Source organism: Halyomorpha halys, unplaced genomic scaffold, assembly GCF_000696795.3.
Source record: "Halyomorpha halys isolate HHAL.00 unplaced genomic scaffold, Hhal_1.1 Scaffold649.1, whole genome shotgun sequence".
Taxonomy (NCBI): domain Eukaryota; kingdom Metazoa; phylum Arthropoda; class Insecta; order Hemiptera; family Pentatomidae; genus Halyomorpha; species Halyomorpha halys.
Window position 1 is genome coordinate 275267 of NW_027105546.1, and position 24377 is coordinate 299643.

A 24377-nucleotide genomic window follows, 5' to 3' on the forward strand; every position below is an offset into this window, starting at 1 on the left:
ATATATATTTATATATATATATTTGTTTGCTTGTACTTTATGCGCTGTGATAACATTCGATTGTGATAGGGTTTTTTACTTAATCTTCAGGATTTTCCGGGGAAGGATGGGAAGCTAGATGTTTAGATTTTTTCTATAAAAAAAAAGTTAACAATATTAAGCACTTTCTGAAGAAAAAGAAAAAAAAACATTACAGAATCTATTATTTGAATTTTTATTCACTAAATATTAAAAAGAAAAAAGATATTTAATGGAAAAGTTTTTCGAAATATTGGTTTGAAATAAAGGAAAAGTTGTTTTTTATTTTCTCAGGTTCTGATATATTTAATTTTATCCGGTTGATGCCCCATAGTTTATAGAAACCTAAACCGCATAATTTTTTTTACTAAATATTTTTATTATATAATGTTACCTAAACCAATGTAAACCAAACAGATATAGTAAACGATTGATTCAATCATTAATGCAATGTGTAAATGACTAAATATATTTCTATAAAACTTTCAATTGTATTCTATTAATCTAATTACATCCCTAAATCTAGCAATTGCGAAGAATTGCTGGGTCCGCTAGTATAGAATACATCATTATATAGAAATAGAAAAAATTAAACAAATTAAATTCCAATATACATAACTAGCATACTTCGCTATTGCTAGCCGTAGAGACGTAGATTCAATTGAAAACAATTGAAAGTTTGTTATAAATTAATATATTTAGCTATAACTAAATTCTATTAGCACATTGGATTTATGATTGAATTATTTACTTATAATACCTATTCAATTTATAGCGGTAAACAGCAATATATAATAAAAATATATGGTTATAATATATTATAAAAATTGGTAAACACTTTACTAACCGGTATCCATAAAACTGTAATTTAAAAACTGTTTCATTCCTCTTCTAATAAAATTGGTCCAATAAGAACCTATATAGGCAATTAACTACTATTAAAATTATGATTTGGGATTTACGACAGTGTACTTTTTAAGTTATAAAAAAAACTAAACAAAATTCAAAGAGAACCTGCCTAAATTCGACAGTAAAAAAAAAAAAAAAAATATGGGTGAAAGTTCAATAGGCTGTATCAGATCCTGTATCTTCACTATAATTGTTCGAATTCAATGATATTTTTTTTCAGGGAATTTTACCATCACTATAATAACATTATCCATAATATATATACTTTTTAGCTACTTAAATATGTTTAGTTTTGTTCATAACTTTTATTATCTGGTGAAATTGTGGATTCCAGTAGCCTTCAAGCCTTCCCATGGTGATAGGAAACATTTTGAGAAAATAGCACTTATATCGGTCCAGAATTATAAAAGTTTGTTGTGGGCAAAGATTCGAACCATTCCCTTTTATATATATAGAAATCACAAGCTCTGTTTGAATGCAATCATGTTGTTGGCTGGGTGATTTCATAATGATTTAAAAAAATGTAAACGAGTTAGACGAGTCTTGTTTTTTGCTGTTTCTGCCTGGGAAGTAAAAGTAAATAATACAATAAAAAACAAAACAAAAACATAAAGCGTTCATTGAGTACGTCAGAATCCTTGAATCGAATTAGATTATTCAAAATCAATAATTAGAAATCATTTACTAAGGAAATTGTAACTCAATTCGTCTTCATGTTCAGATCCAGTATCATTTCTTCTATATGGTTTTTAATTAATGGCCCATTGGCGAGCCTGGAATTAGGAGGGCGCCATTACAAGAAAAAGAAAATTTTAATTTTTAGAATAATTTTACATCATCCTCCATACTTCTATCCTGAACGAAATGAAATTAGTTTCATAACCGGAGATTTTAAAAATATTTAATATTAAAATAAAATATTAATATAAAAATATTCCACTTAATTCAGAACAATTTTCTCAATTTACTTTTTTTATTTTTTAAAAGACCTTGATTAGGATTCTATGTAATACAGAAGGAGTTTTGTCTTCATTTGTCGTAGTTAGAAAACATTTTAAGATGCTAAATCAAAATAGAGCATTATAATGACTTTTTTTTCTTCTTTCCTTCTATAGTCAATTTTTGACCTCTGATCAGAACAGAGTTAATGCACACAGGATAAAGCTATTTTTATTTTTCATTATTGATTCTGAATTTGGTTAGGATTTCAGAGCAATCATCAAACGTCAAATCGTTCCAATCGCAGAGAGGAGGTCGCATTAGCTAGATTGAGAATAGTACATAGAAATATAACTCATTCATTTCTGATCAATAAGCAACTACCACTAAAAAGTCAATATTGAAATAGTACACTAACAGTCAACCACATCTTTCAGGAATGCCATTTCTATACGGCGGAGACCAGGGCCCTGTTTCATAATGAAAGCTAATAGTATTAGTTCAAAATACAAGTATAGAAACAACGAGTTAATTACACTAATACTTATTTTTTTTTTATAATAGGGAGGACTATTAGTGATATTACAGGAGTTAAAAAGTACTAAAGTACAAGTTACTATTGTATAAGTCAGTGTAATTGTATTAAGTTAAATCGACAAGACTAATAGTATTTACTGCTTTATTATGAAACAGGGCCCAGGTATATTAGTATCCCTGAATGATAAAACTGACATAAAATTAGTATTGACTTTTCTTTGAAAAAATAACCTATAAAACAAGATTTAAACCCTAAATCTAAACACATTAAAATAATTAACTATCTCAAATTCAAAGAGTTCAGAATCCTGGGATTTCAATAAAAAATAAATAAAAATAATATAATTATAATAATTAAAAAATTAAAATATCACTAACAAAGTATAAAAGTATAAATCCAAACATCTAGGGAAAAAAAATATGAAACTTATGATAGACAAGAATGTCTAAATATTTATAAAATATTGCTTGGCAAAATCTGAATCAATCACGTAAACTGAAAAAAAAAAAAAAACTAATTCTTGGCGTATTATCTACCAAAATATTTAATTTTTTTTTTTTCATTTTTTCAAATTCGCTACTTCATGGATTTTATTAATATAATTTTTTATTGGCGACGTATATATCGAAAGTTAACTTTAGAAATGCTATGGTTTAAATAAAATTCATGTTTTTATTTTTAAATATTCATTTTTTAAGCCTAATCTTCAAAAACAATTCTTTCTGATCGAATTGTTAATCAGCTTAGGTAATATTTGAGCGAAGAATTCAAAACCCCTCTCTAATTCGTTGAACAAGGACGGTTTGAACTTGACTTATTTTCAAAACTCTAGACACCCTCTCTAAATATTTTAAATCGAACCAGTTCAACCTATTTAGTAACAGAGATGAAAGAACAGACTTTGCACTGCTTTAAATGAAACGTAAGATCAAATAATGATTCCCATTATCCATCCTTATTATTTAAAAAAATTAAATAAAATCCAACAGACTAAGAAAGTCAAGGTATCTGAATAAACATTTTACAAATCATAATAGTAATTAAGACAAGTAATAAGTAAAAAAAGGTAAATAACAATAAATAGTAAATGCTCTTATGAGACGTATCAGACATCTTCTTAAAATATAAAAATTTAGAGTATGCTACATTTAAGACGTTTTCCTACATTTTTATTCCCATCTTTTCCCTATATGACCATTAGGAATAATAGAGAATACTAATGATGTAGGCATATTTATAAATTAATATCTAATTTTATAATAATTGTTATAACTATTTTAGGTCCCGGTTGTTAAGGTGACTTTACTCACAGGGTTGACTCACTGTTACAATGACAGAGTAATGAATTGGAATCCAGGTTCTTAGAGTTAGTAGCACAGTGCCTTAACACTGTATATATTATATTTGAATAATATAACTAAAATTTTGAAATAATTATTTTAAGATTATTTTTATATATTTTATCATTAGAGTCTGAAAATATACTATTAGATTCAATTAAAAAATTGAATTTTTGTATCTAATTTTAGCTCATTATAACATATAGAAAATCGGACTGTAGTACGCTTCGGTCTCATATGACAAACTTTTCTTTTTTAATTTTCAAATTTTTTTAATGTAAATTAAGTCCCTAGCACGATTTGCTTCGTCACATTCATGTACATTTTTATTTTTTTCCCCTTTTACTAATTAGTCGTAGGGTGAATGTGTAGCTATTAAAATGCTGAATTACAAACTGTTCTGAAAAAATAAACTAAAATTTTAATGGGTCTGTATTTGCTCACAGTTGTTAAAAAGGATTAGAGGAATGTGAAAATATATATTTTAGTTCATTTAATTGAAGCGAATAAAGTACGTAGTACAATTTTTCATCAGCCCAATATAAGCCATCTATCACAGCATGTACCCGCTGATAATAAATATGATAGCTGTTGGATAGCCGTGGGAGCCTGAAGACTTATGGCTAGTCCACTGACTAACTAAGAACTTTTCAACGTTATTCCAAAGGGACCGCGCCAACCCGATAAATCACCACCGGCCACGGACTGGCATTATACATGTTGTATTTCCACGGAGTACATAAATTCAATATGGCCTCCTCCCCGCCCCCTGTACAGCTGGTGCCTAGTAAAGTCCATCCGAAACTTCCATAATCACGATCGGTGGGAGATGGAACGGAGTAAATCATGAGGATTTATCACCCGCCCTCTTCGGGACAGGCAATGTATGAAAAATACCTTCCTTCCATCTTGTCTTTGTTCTTTTTTTTTCGTTCCTCTGTTGACTATAAAACACCCCCACCATAAGTCAGCTGTCGAGGTTAATTGTCAATTTATATGCGGTCGTAAATAGTGTCGGATGTATTCAGCTGGGGGATTCACTGCTTACTGTATAACATAAACTATATCCTGCCTGATTGGAACCACACCCACAGCCCCCTCCCACATTTTCTATGTTTTATAAAAAGAAAATATATATCTCGGGTTAGTTTACATTTTTATATGGAACACTGTACCGGTTAGTTATCATATTTGTGCAATCAATAACGCCATGACACTTTGGAAATAGAACATTGTTTTTTTAAAATGTTAATTTGTGATATTATATAAAACAGAGTATTGGGTTTATTATTAAAAATGTTGACATGATTGTAAAATATTAATAAAAATAAATATGACTTTTATATATTTATTTTTATTAATATTTAATTTTTATTTATATTTATCATTTTTCTTTCTTTCTTATTTTTATTATTTTTTATTGTTGATTTTTATGTTTTTTATATTTTAATCTACACAAAAATTGTGAATTTTGACAAGTACTATTATTAATAAAATACTAAAAAAACAAAAAATAATCTTTGAATTTTTTAATGCTATCGAAAATTGATATACTTACGATATACAGATTGTGAATTTGACCTATTAGTGAATTTTCATAATTATTGAAAATGTAGCGAAAAAGAATTATGATGAGATAACGTTTTAGATAAATACATTTCGAATATTTAATTATAAAAACAAAAATTAATGTTATGTAAATACACCAAATAAATAATGCTAATTTTAGAAATATGTAGATATTCATAATAGGTGCTCTTAAAAGGTGAGAAATATGGTTGCTTATAGAAAAGCCCGAAAAAATATTGGTTCACAAGAGAGGTTAGTCCAATTTAGAAACTGGTATGGGGGAAGATAAGTGGCATATACCTGGTTAATAAAAATGATGTAATATTATAGAAGATCTGAAAGTGAACAAATCACTCTAAAAAGCACTGATAAGATAAATGTCCGAAGGATAGACCATGACGTAACTGGAGGGATTACAGTTAGCCCTACTTTGTTGATTATAGCTTTTAAGAGTTTTGGTAAAGAGAGTTATGAAGGAAAAAAATCTTTGTAGAATGCATCGAACTTAGATATCATTGAAACAAGTTATTATTATAAATATTGTATATATAAATAACATTTCTTGATATATAAACGCTTTTCTTTGTATCTTTAAATTGTATAGAAATACATTTTAATCAGTGGTGGCTAGACTAGAAGTCGCACCCATTCCTGTGGGATAACACATTTTAAAGCAAACTTTGCCCGGTTAATGAAAATACTTAACATGAGATGTACTTTATTAGTTGGATCCGTTACTTTTACTATGCACATTGACTGTTATGCTCTCAAGTTTCTTAGAATGAATTTTATCCTTCTACGCCCTACATAATAATAAGTTATTCAGCTTGGTATCAGGAGACCCTACTGGGACACACCCAGCCTCTGTTTATTTGGTACCCTTAATAAGGGGGAAAACTTGGTGGTTAAGGATGATCCTAACCATTTCACCTCCCTGCTAAATCATTGGTATACAGTACATCCTTATAGGTACAGAACATTCTTCATTGGTTGTGGAGGTGCAGTTTTTTTTTCAGCTCTACTTTCACAAAGATTTATCCGTATTTATATAAAATAAAAGAAAAAAAATGTCCTCATTTTTTTTTTCACAAGGAATAGAAAATCTGCTGTGATATTACAAGTGTAGGATGTATAACCCGTTTTCCTTGATACAGCATTATGCAGACGGCAAAGACTTCACACTTACTAAGAACATGTTCTAAATATGTTTTTCCCTGAACAGAGACGGTAGGTTGTTAGCAAGCCTAAATAAACCCTGTTGAGACAATATTTTCTGTGATCCCAAAAGAAGACCAGTTATCGTTTACGAATATTTCCTTCTGTAAAACGTAGGTTAATTTTTTCCTTTGATATTATTATGATAAGTATGTTTTACTTTCTGATCAGCAGGTTTAGAGTTCTTTCCTGAGTATGCATAACTACCAGGCACTAGGCTGATATGATTTCGGAACTTTTCTTACAAGAGTTTCCGCAATTGGATTGTATCTCTTTCATACGAGTGAAACTGGGTAACTCGAACATTTTTTTTTCATGACTTTACCCCTTTCCCGAGTACAAGATTCAGCCACCATGAAATCGGCTTCCAACATACCTGGAATTCATAATTGTGAGAACCACATAGGACGAGGTTAAGTACTGACGATTTCCCACTTGGTGGTTATACCATGACCAATCAAAAACAGCTTACTCTAGCCCATCAGGGGCCGCCCATTGACTAGCTGCGATGAATGGGATGGTTCTAATAGTCGTGCCATTCACCTCTCGATCGATTTTCCGTTCAGACCCAGCCCGCTATTATTGGGCTCCGATTACCTAGTTCTTGGAGCAGGCAACACGCGGCGGCTAGCTCCATCCAAAAACCGGCACCTGTTAACATCTAAGGTGAGTTGTAGGAACATAGCTATGGACTACTTGTTCAATGAGCTAGGAACGAACTAAATTACTGGGAGATATTAAGAAATATTGTAAACAGAAAGATTTAGCACACTTCGAGCGGGACTTTCCTAGGGGTGAAAAAATTATCAAAGACCCCCTAGCGTAAAAAATATGAAATTAAAAATATCCGGAACATACTATATAATTTATATATCTCATTATTCTTTAGGTAAAAATAAAGCTTTTTTTTTCAAAAATCATACGATTTTTGTGAAGCGAACATAAACGTTTAACATAATATTGGTCCTCCAGCCTGGGATATAAAAATATGAAGATTTGTTTATGTTAATTTTATTACTAATTTTTATAGTTATTTTAGGGTGAGTAATAGCACCAAAAGTTGATAAAAATTGATAAAATTGAACTACCTGAGCTTGAAGGTGAATTACTAGATTTAGATATAAAAGTTCTTCAGCTCAGGAAGTCCTGAATAATTAAATTTGTTTAAAGCTCGATTATCTATCTAGGTTAGATAGTACTTATGATACATTTTTCTTTTATTTTGACACCACATGCAGAAATCGTTTGCTATAAGGAGTCGATTTTCGGGTAATTTGTATGTATTAGCCTCTTAAAAAATCGAAGTGCTTAACTCCCTCTTTAGTACGTTTTCCACCAACTCGAAAAAGACTCTTTCCCCCTAAAAAAATACACCTATTTTAATTTTTTTTCAGTGACTCACTTCCAGTACATTGTGAACAAAAAAATATATTTGCCAATCCTACATAACTTCGAAAAGTTCGAAAATGTTTGTCTATAATATACAGGAAAATATAGCTACTGAGATGTAAAGCTGGGACCTTTTTCCAACAATGTACGTTTTTGAGGACTAAATAGATGAAGAGAAACTTTAAAAGAAGTGAAAAAGGGATGGAAACTAAAGATATCACCCTCGGTCCATTTCCCATTAGAATTTCTGAATGTAATATCATTAATCCATTATGCTTTGAATGAATTATCAAATTGTTTATAGTAATACTATTTTAGTAGAGATTCGGGAATACAGAGGGGAAAGTGTGACCAGTATATTTGAGATCAGGCCCATGCAATGAAAATCAACGCTATCCCTCTTGAATCAGAAATCATCCCAATCATCAAATTATCATTTATGTAAGATCATGCTGTTCCTTAAATGTTAAATCTTGAACTTAACTTCTCCCAGACCTAACTATTCTTAGACTGAAACAGAAAAGTTTGCTTGTTGTGCCTTGTTGTGCCAATTAAATCAGGAAAAGTCGGGATGGTTTGAATTTTTTAACTAATCGAAAAATCCTTCAGTTAGTAAATTTAACAAATAAAATAAAATAAATGTAAAATTTTATTTATGGCTTAGGTTATTTTTGGAGCAAAGAATCCTTTGCTGAGGTATCCATTCCACATAAAAATATCCATTAAAGATCCCAATTAATAAAAAATAATGACAAAAATAAATAAATGTAATTATAGAAATGTAATAATAGTAAAATAAGTAAATAATTAAGATAAAAAAATTACGATGAAGTTAAAATTTAAAATTTTAAAACATTTCCTTGCTTACAAACCCAACTATATAATGTTTTACATGTTGTTATCTTAAATAAATATAACAAAAACATAGGTTTGTATTTTTTGCATTTTATATTACTTCTCACCTCTTCTTTTTTTTTAAATTGAATTGCTTAGAGGGCAACAAAGATAACAATGAAATTAATATAATCACGGATTATTTGGCATTACCATCATCCCCAGAGCTGAGCTATTAATTTTTTATTATTAATAATTTTATTACTATAAATATTTATTCTCCAATTAGTAGTTTAGGAAGTAAATGAATAATTCATAGCTTGTTGAAGATTATGTTATTAATTTTTTGCGTTTATTCTTATCATCTTAATAAAACATAATATTGATTTGTACCAACTTAGAGGAAAGTTAAGATTATTTTTATAAAATTTTTTTAGATAATAGTTTAAATAAAGCGCGATCGATTGATTATATTTTTAATAAATTAAGAGCGCTTTATGTAAATTAATTGAATATATGATTGCGACACACGCGAACTTATGCTCATAACATATAAATCTAAAACAATATTCCTCATTTAGATAAGATGGTAATCAGTGTGTATTCTATAATAACTCACAACTCCGGATTATATATTTGTAACTCCTAATGGGCGATATTGCATCTAATTATTTAATTGGTGAAACTTTATAATATATTCCTATAATAGGGGTATTCATGATGTTGTGTTAAATCTAAAATGTTTTAACAGGCTAAATGTTTTATGTTAAGTATAGGATAGCTGATGATTCATGACATATGTTAAATACAGAGAAGCTCCTAGGGTTTTTTTGAGCAATTTGTTAACCTTTCCATCCAAAACCTTCCATAATTTCATTATTTTTATCCATTTCTTTATTACAATTTTAAAAACCTCCAAAACACAAACTAAACAGAAAATGCGAGCAACTAATCTATCAAAACGACAGCAGACAATATGGTGAGGTGGTAAGCTGGTCTGTTGCGTGACGTCATTCTCCAGTTAGCAGAATTATTAACAGACTCTCAACCATGCGAAATGTTATATCATTTCAACATGCTAAAAGAAGAATATTTCTCCATTTTACACACTTTAACTTGTTAAATTAAAGATCATAAATACCCCTATTATATTCAAATTGCTTAAGTTAATTTTTTTCAAAACATACACTATGAAATTACAACAGTAAACGTGTTATGTGGTAAAATTTATACATAATAGAAAAGATAAATATAAATTAATTATTTTATATTTTCTTGTTTGAGAGTGTATATAAATATATAAAATAAATTGTATAATTTATTCAACGAAAGCACTTTCAAGGAATGTTCAGCTGTTGAGTGGACAACATTTCTATGTCCAAGGGAAACACTGTATCTAAAAGCGATTTTTTTTAGAGATGAAATATTTCTTTTGAATAGAAAAATTGTTAAATCCATAAATTTATTAAATATTTAATAACCCTGTCAAGCCTGGGCATTTTCTCCTAACTTTTAGATTTTGCAGAAAGTAATAATAATAATCATCATAAACATTTATTCTTATAATTATTTTTTTTCACACATTATAACAATAATCATAAATTAATAAAATAACATTTAAAAAATAGTTCCGTTCTATTTATGGAGTCTTACTCATCAGCAAAATAAAAATGAAAAAAAAAATTACCAAAAGCCCGCTTGTTGAATAAGTAAATTGATGCAAGGGCGGAGTTGATTGCCCAGTTGGTCATATATCTTTCGGCTGATGGAAAAGGTGACGTAAATTTGAAAGCCAATCAAATCTGTGACGAGAAGTTTCCATTAAGTTTTAATAGGAATCGATAAATCAGTCGTCATGGCGTCCTTGCGTAGATATCTCCGCCAATAGATAAATTACGAAGCTATAGGAGATAAAGTCTATGCCATGTTTATTAACGACATACTTTATAATGGGAAAATAGCTGTTAGATTTTTTTTTACCTTTATAATAAAAGAGAAAAAAAAAAGAAAACCTGTTCTGCGACCGTCTTGGGTACGCCTTAGTTTTATGAAATAAGAGCTTGGAGGAACGTTAATCAATTTATTATCTAATGAAAAACCAATTATTGATGTTGTATATGTTACTCTTGTTACACAATTCATTTCTTCCAATTACTTAGAAGTTATATATAGCGGTTGAAATAAAATTTTGTTTAGTTTAGATGTTTTAAGAACATTGAATCCGAAAAATTTATATAAAATAATGGAGTGTATATAAAAAAATGTCTATTTTATCATATTCAAGATTTCAAAGAACTGTAATATTTTAATCCTACCAATACTTAATAATTTATTTAGAGCTTTCTCTAAGCATGTTTAATCCCATTCGACTTCTTAAAAAAAGCTGAAGCAACTCGTGAAATTATCAAATATGAAGGGGAAGGTGTCTTTGACTAGCGCACTGCGCGGCGTTGGTTTGAAAAATTGAGAACTGGAGATACGACGTTGTAAAAGAAGTATGGCTCCGGGCGACCAATAATGGATATTGATGAGGTTCTGCAAGGACATGTTGAGTCAAATCCATCCAGAAGTACTCGCGAACTTGCTAGGGAGTGTGGTGTGTCAAAAGATACTCTTAGTCGGTATCTACTCTCCATGGGGAAGGTCCCTCAGGAACTTACTCCTCAGCAATCAGCTATCACTTACCGTCGAAACAAAGAAAAATTAATAAAAACTCAAAGAACTTTATGGGTTCGAATTTCTGTCTAATCCACCATATAGTCCAGACCTAGTACCATCGGATTACTAATTGTTTCGATACATGTTCCATTTCTTATAATTTGATAATTTTGCAGAAGTTGAAATTGCGGTCCAAGAGTTCTGACAGCCATCCCAAAGACTGGTATCATCGTTGGAGTAAGCAATTGGCTAGCATATGGCGAATGGCGGTAGATAACTATGGAATATACTTTAAGTATTTAATATTTTATATCAAAGAAATAATAATACACATATTTGGTTACATTTTTTTTTATGTACTTTCTTTTGAATGTATTTCTTGTCAGTATTTCCCGAAATACTGTACTTCATCCTATTGTAAAAAAATTTTTTTTTTTAGGACATTATTTAATATAGTGCATTGTTACAATTGTATTTTATATTAAAATTGGACGACCCGAAATTTTGTATGTGTATATTATACGGAGAATATGCTTGAATGATTTCAGCCTAATTTATTTTATCTATTGAAAAGTTTGTCACCAAAGTTATTGCCCAATCCTTTCAAGCTATAGCAATTTTTTCTATGAGATATATCTATGAAAATTATTAATCCCTTAATAGACCTCATATGTATTAAATAATTTAAAACCCAAATTATTTTTATTAATAATTAATCAAACTTGTTAATTATCAGTACTAAAGTTAACCAATACTATATAATTACTCTTGGTTATATTTATTGAATATTACTGAATTATATTTTTCTCATATATTTTTACTATCCAAAAGACTACCTCTAGCCACGAAGGCTATCTCTAGTAAAGTAAACCCTAGCGTGGATAATAAAATATAAACATAGTAAGTTATTGCGTGACTTCTATTCTATTTTTTTTTTTAAATATTCTTATTCCAGATAAGAATCCATGCTGTTTCAAACATAAAATATTACACGTGATAGTTGAACACCACTGCTCGCACGTACGGTCATGAATTATGAATTAATTAAAAAATATGATTTTATTTGATAAAATTCGATAGGGCTTCTACAATTATATAAAGTTTGTCTGAGCTGTTCCATTCCGAAATTTATTACTTTTAATTTACGATATATTCGACAAAATTCTTACTGAAATTTTTATTTGCTAATAATTTCAAAATTATTTATACAATTTATACAACTGTACGGTTCTACTATATAAATTAGCCAAATTGTTTAACATCTTATTAGCATAACGGAGTTACCTCATTATTACTAAAACATTTTAGCTATAGCACTATTTTTGAATACAAGCTTTAGAAAACTATAAAAGTTAAAACATAAAAACAACTTACAATAATAGATTTACATTAATTTGGAATTTTAGTTGTTTACAGCTAAACCATATATTTTAATTACCACAAAATATTCTTAATTAAAAAGTATTTTTTTCAATAATAATATTTTTTTAACTAACATAATGGAAATGTGTAATTATTTTTAAATGGATAGTTAAAACATTTATCGACCAACTAGCCTTTCGTCTAATACCTATTAACATTTAATTTTATATATACTCTTTTTAATTTCTTGAGACTGGTATAAAAAATTTAAAAAAATGTCTTCATGGATATGTTGCTTTAGAAAATCCCATTAATCCAAATTTGTCTACTAATTTTAATCTCTCAAACCTATATTTGACTCTTTATAGGAAATTGTGACAAAATAAGGTAATTTGACTTTTAATTAATGACCTGGGCAGAATAGCTTGCAAAACGTTTTTAAATAATTGGATGTGAGGTGTAAATTTAAATTTAAGATTGTCCTTGAGGATTACTTAAGGATAATGACAATTAATAGCAATGGATTTCCAGATAATTCGGGAATGTGGTCATTCCAGGAGCTGATCAAAAATTACTTTCTAGCTTTCTAACTGAGCTGTTGAATAGAATGGGTCAGTGCTTGAGATAAAGCAGCAGATAGTAAGGAAGATAATTTTTTAAAATTTATTTATTGACATTTACAACTGCAAGATCATAATTGTATGAGGGCCATGTCATATCACACCCATTGATATTTTCTACATTAGGTCTCGAGGCCATCTTCTTTTCAGACGCCCCAGAGGATCGTCAGGAATGGGAGAGGAAGCAAGGTTAGAAACTAGTGGGTTTGGGTGGCTAGGGAGATTATAATGAAAGGAGTAATATCTGGTTCGGACTGTGTCGGAATAATATCTGGCTACATGTGGAATATTATGGTCATTATGGATGATTTGATTTGTGACAAAGGAGCATTGATGATTTTATGAAGGATTTTAGATTGTAAGGATTGGATAAGATTGGAATTCGAAGGTTTGGTGCTCCAAAGCTCAACTCCAAATGTCTAGAGCTTATTATAGTCATGTACATCAGTCTTCTGTAATGGATTGGATGTTTAGATCGTTTGTCTTGGAAGTGCTATAATATTCATAATCGACGTGGAGTTTCCAGTCTTTTCAGTCTTGTGTGAGGATTCCAAGTTAGTCGTTTGTCCAAATGTAGTCCTAGTTAGCAGATCTAGGAAAAAAATTACGAAGGTACTTTGAACCGTTGAGTATGTCTTAAGTTTAAGTCTGAAGTCATAAAATCGGATCATGCTCGTTCTAATAAAATTCAAATCTGTAGAATGTGCGAGATTTTGCTCATTCATTTATAACGGAACCATTTAATTTTATTTTCTACAAAAAAAAAAAAAAATTGACACAGTGAGTTATGGATGAAAGCTATATTTAAGAAAAACATCACGGATAAAAAAAAAAGTGACCTGTTAATAGTAAGTTTTGGTGGTTAGAGCAAACTTATAGGCGGAATTATATTGTCTGCCCCAGTACCCTAATAGTAGGGCTTTGTTGGGTAAAATATACCTACATCTGGATCAAGGGCTTCCCATGTCAGCCTCTGTAATTGCTCTCAGGAAGTGGGATCTCCGTTCCACCATTTTCGGGGGGTTTCTATTTTTTATAGGATATTTAATTTTTTTGTGATCATAAAATTTAAAATTTGAAAGTGAGCGTGTTTCCAACTAATTTTAGCTTATAAACCTGTAATTAAAATCATGTACAATTTCTTCTTTACTCATAAAAAAAAAATAATTTTAATATTTATTAATTTATCCCAAAACCGTTAATATTAACTTCTAAAACTTTAAAATTTAGTCAATTTAGAATTATTCAGATATTAAAATCCTGGCGTTCAAGGACGTCATTGCGGCCCAATGAAGTCACCAAGATGATTCGGAAAGACTCTAATAAGAAATTCGGCGTAGAATCATAGCAGCAAATCGGTGCTATTTTTCTATGCCAAGGCAGTTCCGGAGTAGATATCTTTCCAGAAAATCTAAGCTTTGTCTTTATAAGACGATAGTGCGCCCAATCTTGCTGTATGGTTGTGAGACTTGGCCTACATCCCGGGCTTGCGAATAGGAACTTCTGGTCTTTGAAAAAAAAATCCTCAGACGTATATATGGTGGTGTTATCATCAGAGGAGAGTGGAAAAATCAGGAGCTGTATACTATGTTAAAGGAGTCCGATATAGTTCAAGACTGAGATGGGGAGTGAGGACCCACCAAGACAATTATTGATGGAGCCACTCTATGGTACTAGGAGAAGAGGAAGACCAATGCTGCGATGGGCTGATGGTGACATTGGATGGCGACTGCAAGAGACCGAGACAATTGGTGGAAGCTGCTGGAGGAGGCCAGGATTCGACACCGGATTGTAGAACCACGCTAGTAGTAGTAGTAATAAGAGAAGATGGAATCGATTGTTTGTAAAAGATAAAATACACTATAGGATTGTTAGTCGAAAAATCCAAACTAACGACATGGTCTGTGATGTCAAATCGTTTCCGAATGTAGACAGTTTCTAATACCTCGGATCCACAATAACATCAAGAAATGATCAACTGACTGAGATAGACCAGCATATAACAAGTACGAACAGAGCCTTCTTATCTTAGCTAAGAATACTGAATTATCGAAAAATCTGAAACTCAGTGTGTAGCAGGTTCCCTAGAAAGCAGAATCGAGAGATTTGAATAGTAAGTCCGCCGTACAATTACCGGAGCAATCTGAGATCAGAGCCTTAACACATGGAGAAGAACAGAGATTTCCTTGCAGAGACTGGTAAGTCAATGTAATAAGAGAGTCGACCCATAATAATACAGAAATACACAACTATGTTGATAAAAAAAATAACAGAAGCCCCTTAAATTGTAATTTGATTATAATAATGATTGTTATATTTTATTTTTGTTTTTAGAAACATAAAAAATATAGAATTAAATGGCTCGGAGGAAGAATATGGCAAGCCAGAGTTTTGAAGACGATGAAGTTTTGGGGCAAAATGCTCATTTGTTTCTCTATAAACTATGTATTGTGTTAGTTTGTCAGAAATAAATTTTTCAACATATTTAATTTATTAATTGGAGAAGTTTGTCGGGGTTGCGGTCAGCAAAGAACATCATAAATAAACAAAACTATATTTATTTATTGTATGCCGACGTTTCGACCTGAGTTGGTCTTCGTCAGGGCTATAGAACAAAAGAGATAACAACAACATTTAGAGAAACATAAAATTGAAAAGAAATTGTATACAAACAAATTTGGAATTATACAAAATATTGAATTGAATCATAAATAATAAAAAATAGATAACTGATAATTGAATAGTAAAAAAAAAAATTAATTAATTTAAACGTCGGCATATAATAAATAAATATAGTTTTGTTTATTTATGTTGTTCTTTGCTGACCGCATCCACAAACTTCTCCAATCATTAATCTACGGTCAACTATCTACACCTCATTATTTAATTTATTATGAAGTAATTGTTCATTTTTTCTTGTTGTTTGTTTACTCCTTGCTTGGTCATATCTGACGTACAGGTTTCCAAACTATTCTAACCACTATTCCAAGGGGTTTACACGAAATAAAAGTTCAACCCTCGGAATGAACCGGCGCCGTTACAGTTACAAGGTCGTTAAGATGATTCTTCAACACTCTCGGCTATTTTGGGTTTATTCATTGGTTTACACAAGGTTTATAGATGATCTGCATAATCTTTTGTCAAACAACGCGTAGCGTAATATAATTGCTATAAATACTTCAATTCTATGGACATGTTACGGCTATGACAAAGTTTCAACTGGAAAATCTGGAAAAAACTTTTCGATCTCCGGTATCAGAAGACATGTATGTTTTATTTTCCCAGCAATAATTGGGTCTCTTAAAAAACCGAAGGTATTGGATTTTTTAAAATTTATTCAACTAAATAATCGCCCGTGTGCGAGTTCTTATAGGAAATAAAGTGTTATATTTTGTGATAGTAAAATTATATTCAACAGATTTAACGCATTAAATCTAAACTAAATAAATGAGTAGATCCATAAATACATTTTTTGTTTTGTAGTTAAAGTTTTACTTACAATCTATATGTGGTATTGCATTCCAAAACCATCCAGTCCATTTTTTATTTAACAAACTTTGTACTACATTATACCAAGGTAAAAGATTGTTTTCCAAATAGAGTTATAGAACTGTTTAACTGTTTTAGAAAAATTCTTTTTGTCGTGTTATAATAATCTAGGACCAACACTGTTAATTAAAATAAAAATACAAATTTGAAAATTGACTTGTTGGTTTTGGAATTCAGCGCCTCGTATATAATTATTTAAAGGAATGTTTGAAAAATTGTGGTAAATCTTGCCTGTCTTGTCTTTGCTTTGTCAAATACATTGACTCAGTGGAATGCAGAAAACACATGCAACAGTATCAAATTGGTTGATGATTTAATCGCTATTGTCACGTTAAATGATATGTCCGTTTGGAATCCAGCACGTTTTAGGCAATTTGAGTCAATTAGCAAGGATCAGTTTTAATTACAATGAGGCACGATTGCTACTATTTTGATGAATGTGATTGAATTGATGAATTACATATTTGTGATGATTTTTCTGTATAATTTGGGAATTATTATTTATTTTTTCAATCAAGGCATTACAATATTACAATATAATAAATAATAAGGAGATATTAATGTACATAATCGCCAATCATGCTCAATTAGAATATAAAATCTTTTATTCGTTGACTAAAACCGGAGAAGTATTAATATCAATAAGTGATAATGCAACATAAAAACAACTTAAAATAATATATTTACATTAATTTGGAAATTCAGTTGTTTACAGATATTTTAATTACCACAAAATATCCTTAATTAAAAAGTATTTTTTTCAATAATAATTTTTTTTAACTAACAGAATGGAAATGTGTAGTTATGGTATTTTTAAATGGAGAGTTAAAACATTTTTCGACCAACTAGCGTTTTCTCTAATGCCTATTAATATTTAACTTTATATATAATCTTTTTAATTTCTTGAGGCTGATATAAAAAATAAATTTCTTCATGGATATGTTGCTTTAGAAAATCCCATTAATCCAAATTTGTAGACTAATTTTAATCTCTCAAATCCATATTTGACTCTTTATAGGAAATAGTGACAAAATAAGGTAATTTGACTTTTAATTAATGACCTGGGCAGAATAGCTTGCAAAACGTTGGATGTAAGGTGTAAATTTACATTTAAGATTGTCCTTGAGGATGCCCGAGTTGGCCGAAACGTTGGACTGTTGAAAAATAAAAAGTGTTGAGACTTAACATGGATACCATTTGATTTATTTAAAAATAAAATTATATTTGGAAAGTTTTATAAGATGTAAATAATACTTCATGTGTATCAAAGTATTTAACTAAGTTGACATTTGAAGATAAAAAAAAAAATTTCAAACATTGCAAATTAATAGAAATTCAAGATATACGATTAAGATGGCACAACAATACTCAAGAAAAGAAACTTAGCACAGTTTATTCTTATTTTCAAACCGTTACTTAGATATAATTTTGCTCGATCAATCAATATATCCTCTTTTAGAAATATATTAATATTTTAACACATCAGAGTATTTTAAAGATTAATTTTAAAGATTAACAAAATTAATTTATAAACAATATACATAAACTGTACTGAACTACTCGTGTAAAAAAGGGCCAGAAAAATGGGATAAATATGGGTTTGAAATATTAAAGTCCGTTAAAAAATTTGGGTTAATGGGATTTCCTAAAGCAACATGTCCAAAAAGAAATTTCTTTTTTATTATGATGTATATCCAGGAAATCATTTTTTTTTTATATTAGATAGGTCTTCTCACTACTTTTATTAGCTCAAATAATTTTCAGTAGCAGATTTTACATGGTAAAAATTATTGCTGTAAAATATATCAGTAAGAAATATATATATATATTTATACACAATACATCTTATATTTATTTTCTTTAATTTCCTTTTTTAATTTATTATAAATTTTCATATATTTTAAATCATATCTAGCCGCATTTGAGTTAGTTTTATTTTATGTTATCTATTCACTTCTTTTTTTATTTTATTTTAGTTGTTTCTAGCTTTTTTAGTCTTGATGAAAGTGGGACGAAATAATGGTTTATAATAAATAGTTTAATTACTAATTTGAGTTATTTTTAACATACCCGGACCATCATCCTATTATATTTAACAAGATGGTTTTCAATAAGTAATGTCAATATCAGAAATAAATTTAAAGATTTTTTTTTTAATTTTTAATAAATTTCGATGATTTTTTTAACTTATGGATTATATTTTAGTATATGATTTAGAATCAAACTCTCAGTCCAATATATGCTTGAATTAGATGAAACCTAAACAGATTAATAATTAATTTTAAATAATGTTAGGATTTTAACTTTAGAGATTTTCAGAAATAGTAGATGAAATATAAAGTATCGTTCTTATATACATAAAAAATAGACGTGGTACATAAAATAAATGTTTACAATAAAATATTGAAAATATAAATATTATTTACTTTACATTAATCCATCAGAACAGAAATTTTGAACTAAGTGGTCAACCGCAGATGTTAAGGGTAATTTTATATTTTCAAATAAAAAATATTTAAAATTTGAGCGCGTCCTGTTGTTCTTTATATATTATTCACATTAATTTTTCACTCCTTTTGCTTATATTAGACTAACTGATTCTGTTTTAGTCTTTTGGGATGTCTCATCTCAGTAAATAAATATGTATATAACATTTGATTCATTATTTGTGATTTAAGTTTTACTGTGGACATTCTATTATCATATAGTCTCTTCCATTGCGGAGATCCAACTTTTTTCTCAATAATGATAATTGTTTCTAGCCCAGATTAATTATATTTAAATAAGAAGGAACTTACTGAAATCTGGAGGACATAAGCTAGTATTTTAAAATAGGTCTGTGAAGAGCTAACAGGTGACGGGAAAGGAGGAGGGGATAAGAGCTTTTTGATTGGACGGTTCGGTTGAGATGGGCGTGGCCAACACACGCACATATGTGTGACCCACCATCCTGCCTCTAGGACCAGTTCTTGAGAGAACCTATACAAATATTGTTAGCTCAGCTTCATAACAATCCGTACAAAAACGGATTTTGGAACCCATTATTAGTTATAACTGTTTTATCAAAAACATTTTGAACATAATTGCAGTTATTTAAGTTTTTTATAAGTTATTATTGTTGTGATTAGACTTCATAGCCATAAAAGAAATACATTTTTAAATTATGTATACTATATTTATAATAATATACTGTATACAAAGAAAATAAGCATATAAATATTTTTAAAAAATAATCATTTTTTAAAACGAGCTAATTTTCTACAGTTTTCATCCCACTTTATATTTGTATCTTTTTCAGTTCTAAAATAATGTTAAAATCTAAACAATCATTTCAATGCTGATTTAAAAATCAGTAGATAGCATAAAAACAGTTGTCATATATTTTTTTTTAATGTGTTCATATTTTATATTGTGTTTAAGTGCATATTAAGCTTCCATATTTCGTCTATTTATTACCCTGATTCCTATGTATGTTAAGATTTGTATTAATTTGTAATATTTAGTACTGATTTCTTGATAACGTATTAAAGACTGAGTACTTTAAAAAAAATTACTATCAGAGCTTTTAAGCTTAAAACTTCTGAAACATTTAAACAAAATAAAATCTCAAAATCTGATTTAATCAAGTATTTTAAATTTACACATACTTAAAACAGTTCAATTTAATTGTTTTCCTAATATTTCTGTTCATTAATGTCTATTAACATATAATCCCAATGATACACGAACAAATGTTATAAATTTCTTTAAAATTGATTATATTTATGTATTTGTGGGGGTAAAATTGCTTCAACCAATAGCAATGGACGTAATATTTTTAGTACTAGGAGAAATTAAATGTGAAACAGATATTTAAAAAAAGTGTAATCTCTTGTTAGGAATATAAATACATTAAAATAGTTATATATAAATTTCCTAGCTGACCAGGCAATGCTTTCCTATTGTTATATTTGAGGATATAGATTGATTAATTGTACACAAGTGAAAGTTTAGTATCAATTAATATGTTTACTTAAAATTAGTCATACATTATTTTTTTATTTACACATTGGATTAATGACTGAATTAATTGCTAATTATATGTATTTAGTTTATAATGGTAAATAACAATATATAATAAAATTATATGGTAATAATACATAATGAAATTGGTAAATTAAATATATCTTGTCTCTGTACCCTTTACTAACCGGTTACCATGAAACTGTAACACAAAAACTGTTACATCTCTCATTACTAATATTGGTCCGATTAACTAATAGGCAATTAACTATCATTAAAATTATGATTTATAATGTTCGGTGGTTTAGAGTTTTCAAGTTATAATAATGAATAAACAAAATTCAAACAGGACCTGCCTAAATTCTACAATTTAAAAAAAACAATATGGGTAACAGTTCGATACGCTAGATCTTCACTAATAATAGACTAAATTAAATAATTTTTGCTTTGTTTTTAAGGGAATTTAATCACTATTTAAATACAAATTATTTAAAATATGGGAAAATGAAAGCTCAATATGTTCGCCTTAGGTGAGAATTTTTTCACATTTTTTTAAAAACTAAAAAATAGCAATAACATCAACAGCACTCAACCAATCTTCATGAAAGTTGGTATGGGTTTGGGGCTATATAAACCACACCAAAATCAGGCCGGCGAGAGAAAAAAAACCAATGGAAGAAGAAAAGTTATAATCCATTCACTTTAGAAAAAATATGTATATTTTTACAAAAAAAAAAAAAATTAAGAGCCAAGAAACCAGCTAAACACCAAAATAATAAATAAGTATGTCTGTAGCATTAAGTCCACTTTTCCGATCGAAAAAAATTGTATTTAGCTTGATTTTCTATTCCAATAATTTTTTTTTTATTGTTAGCTCATTATTAATATCCATTCTTCAGTTATTAATTATTGTTATTATCATTAACTTATATTAACCTTTTATAGGAATCAATGATTTGTCCTTAAATATTTCTGAAGTCAATTTGTTATAATATACCTATAAAACAATGTTTTTTAAAATTATTTTGTTTTTCTAGGTTTCAAGGTTTCTATTGAGAATGTACTCAAACGAAGATTCTGGAGGATTTAAGATTTAAGAAGTTAGATATATTTACTTCTAAATATGAATTATTTCTGTATATTTCCACTAAGATAAGGTTATGTCAAAAATTGTTAGTGCAACCCAATCTGTTATATGTTAATTTATTTTCATCATCATTAATTTTTATTATTTTGATTGTTTTTTAATTTTCAATAAATATGTTAATTATAAACATCTCAGTTTTATATTGACAAATGTATTAATAAATAATAAAGAAGGCATGTAGTATTTTTATTTTCAAAATATAATCGTTAAAAATTGTTGAGTACTTTTTTCACAATCCTGTATTCCGATTGATCCTTTCAATTTCAAATAAAGATCAACATTCTATAATCTTAATTTTTAAATTAGTTCCTCATTTTCTTTATTATACTAGAATATATTTGTGTATAAGAAATGGTACTTTTTGACACATGTTTTATTTTTTATAGTATGTATTTAATTTTCAACTTAAAGAAAATCATACTTAGCTCATTTGTACTTTATATTGCCCTGGGTAAGTTGCTTGTTTTATGCGTTTGTTGGTAGTAACAAATTTAAAAAATATTTTAATTTTTTATTTTTATTTTCTGTTTTTAGAAATGTTATAGTGAAAAAAAAAGATTTATTTAAAATTATTTTTTGTTGAATATAATAATGAGCTTGTTTCAAACACATGAATTTGATTTATAAATTTTTTTTTAACATTCTTTCACGTTGACAGCTTATTATTAGAGTTAGAAATAAACTATTGGTCTGATTTGAAAGCGTTGAAGATTTATTATAATTCATCTAATGTCGAATATATACTATTGAAATAATTTGCATATTTTCTTTCATATCAAGGTTATAAGGAGATATTTTTAAATGTAATTTTTCAATAGTATTTACCTAGATGACGATTAACTTCATTGTAATCCTGTTCGCTTTAAGTTGAGTAGGGTTTAGGAAAAAAAAATGTCAACTATAGTTTTTGATAATCAGATTAAGTAATTTATTTATTACTTGTTACATGTATTAATAAACTCTAATTCATGATAGATGCTGTAATGATTTCAATTGTTGCTAATTTATATTGTTCTGCTCATGGAAGTTACAATTTGTATTTTTTTTTTCATTGCGATTACGAATTATATTGTCTTATATTTACCTAAATACTCCATTAATACTAATCAAATAAAAGCCATAGCTTGCCCATGGATAAAAGCAGGCAATTCAGAACATAATGCTAATTTAATCATGAATTCTCTCTCTTAATGATAGAGGTGTTAGGATGGTTCATGTGTTAATTGAGTGATGGATTCACGCAGTTGATCATTACAATGAAGTGAGAAATGCAATAAGAAGTGGACTGTTAACTTAATTATTATGATTTAATGCAAAATGTAAATTTAGTAAATGAGCAGTATGCAAAACATATATGTTGAAAAATGGAATAATGATAAGAATACGTTATAGTGCTTAACGTTTCAATCATAAGATAAATAAAAATATTAAGTAAAAAAAAAAACTGTTTAATAGAAGAGCGTTTTATTATTTATCAACCATATTTATATTTTGATTTTTAAAATATAATTGAATAAAACAAAATTAAATTTTTAAAATAATTATTCTTTCTAGGATTTATTGTTTTCTAATATCAATTCATTTTCCCGTCAAATTAACATAACTATAAGATTATAATGTAAATTTATAAGTAATAAACAAATTTTAATAAAACAATAAATTTCCGTAAATGTATTACAATAGTATAAAATGTTTAAAGTAAGTTATTGTTAGCAGTGATAATTCCTACTTACTGCACTGGCAACCTCTTAGGATTATAGATAACAGTGTCTGTTCTATCTTACTTAGTGTGTGCAATTTATCAGTTTATTTCTTCTTGTCGTTAGCCTACCTATCTTCAATCTATTTCACCTCTATCAAGATCTCTATCATCTTCATAAAATCAGCTACCTAACTTTTATATCTTCTTATCTATACATTTTCACCAAAGTAAGTATCATCTTATCTTTCTGTTTCTATAAACCCACATTATAATAGCAATGGCAATCAACTTATTGTAATATTAATATATATGTATACAATATTGTAATAGTATCTACCCTTATTATTTATTAATTTTTTTTTTTTTAACCTGATCTCTGTAGGTAAATTTTATGTGGAAAAATGTATAAACAACCAGTATCTTTTTTTCTCATTACAATTTTATTTATTGTTTTAATATATTTTTATCTTTTATAATATATATATGTTATAAAAGATTTGTAATTATATAAAAATTATTTGTTTTTTAATTATTATTATCTAATTTTTTGTCATATTTATTTTTATTTTATTTTGTTATTTATGTA

At 28.4% G+C, this 24377-nt stretch overlaps 1 long non-coding RNA gene across 1 annotated transcript in view; it reads left to right on the forward strand.

Moving 5' to 3' along the window:
- The window catches only part of LOC136796882 (uncharacterized), a 73685-nt gene extending 51427 nt beyond the window's left edge, over positions 1-22258 (forward strand). The window contains exon 5 of the long non-coding RNA XR_010844667.1: positions 21980-22258. This is a non-coding gene — a long non-coding RNA (uncharacterized lncRNA). The remainder of the gene's footprint in view (positions 1-21979) is intronic.
- Positions 22259-24377: the final 2119 nt, after the last annotated feature.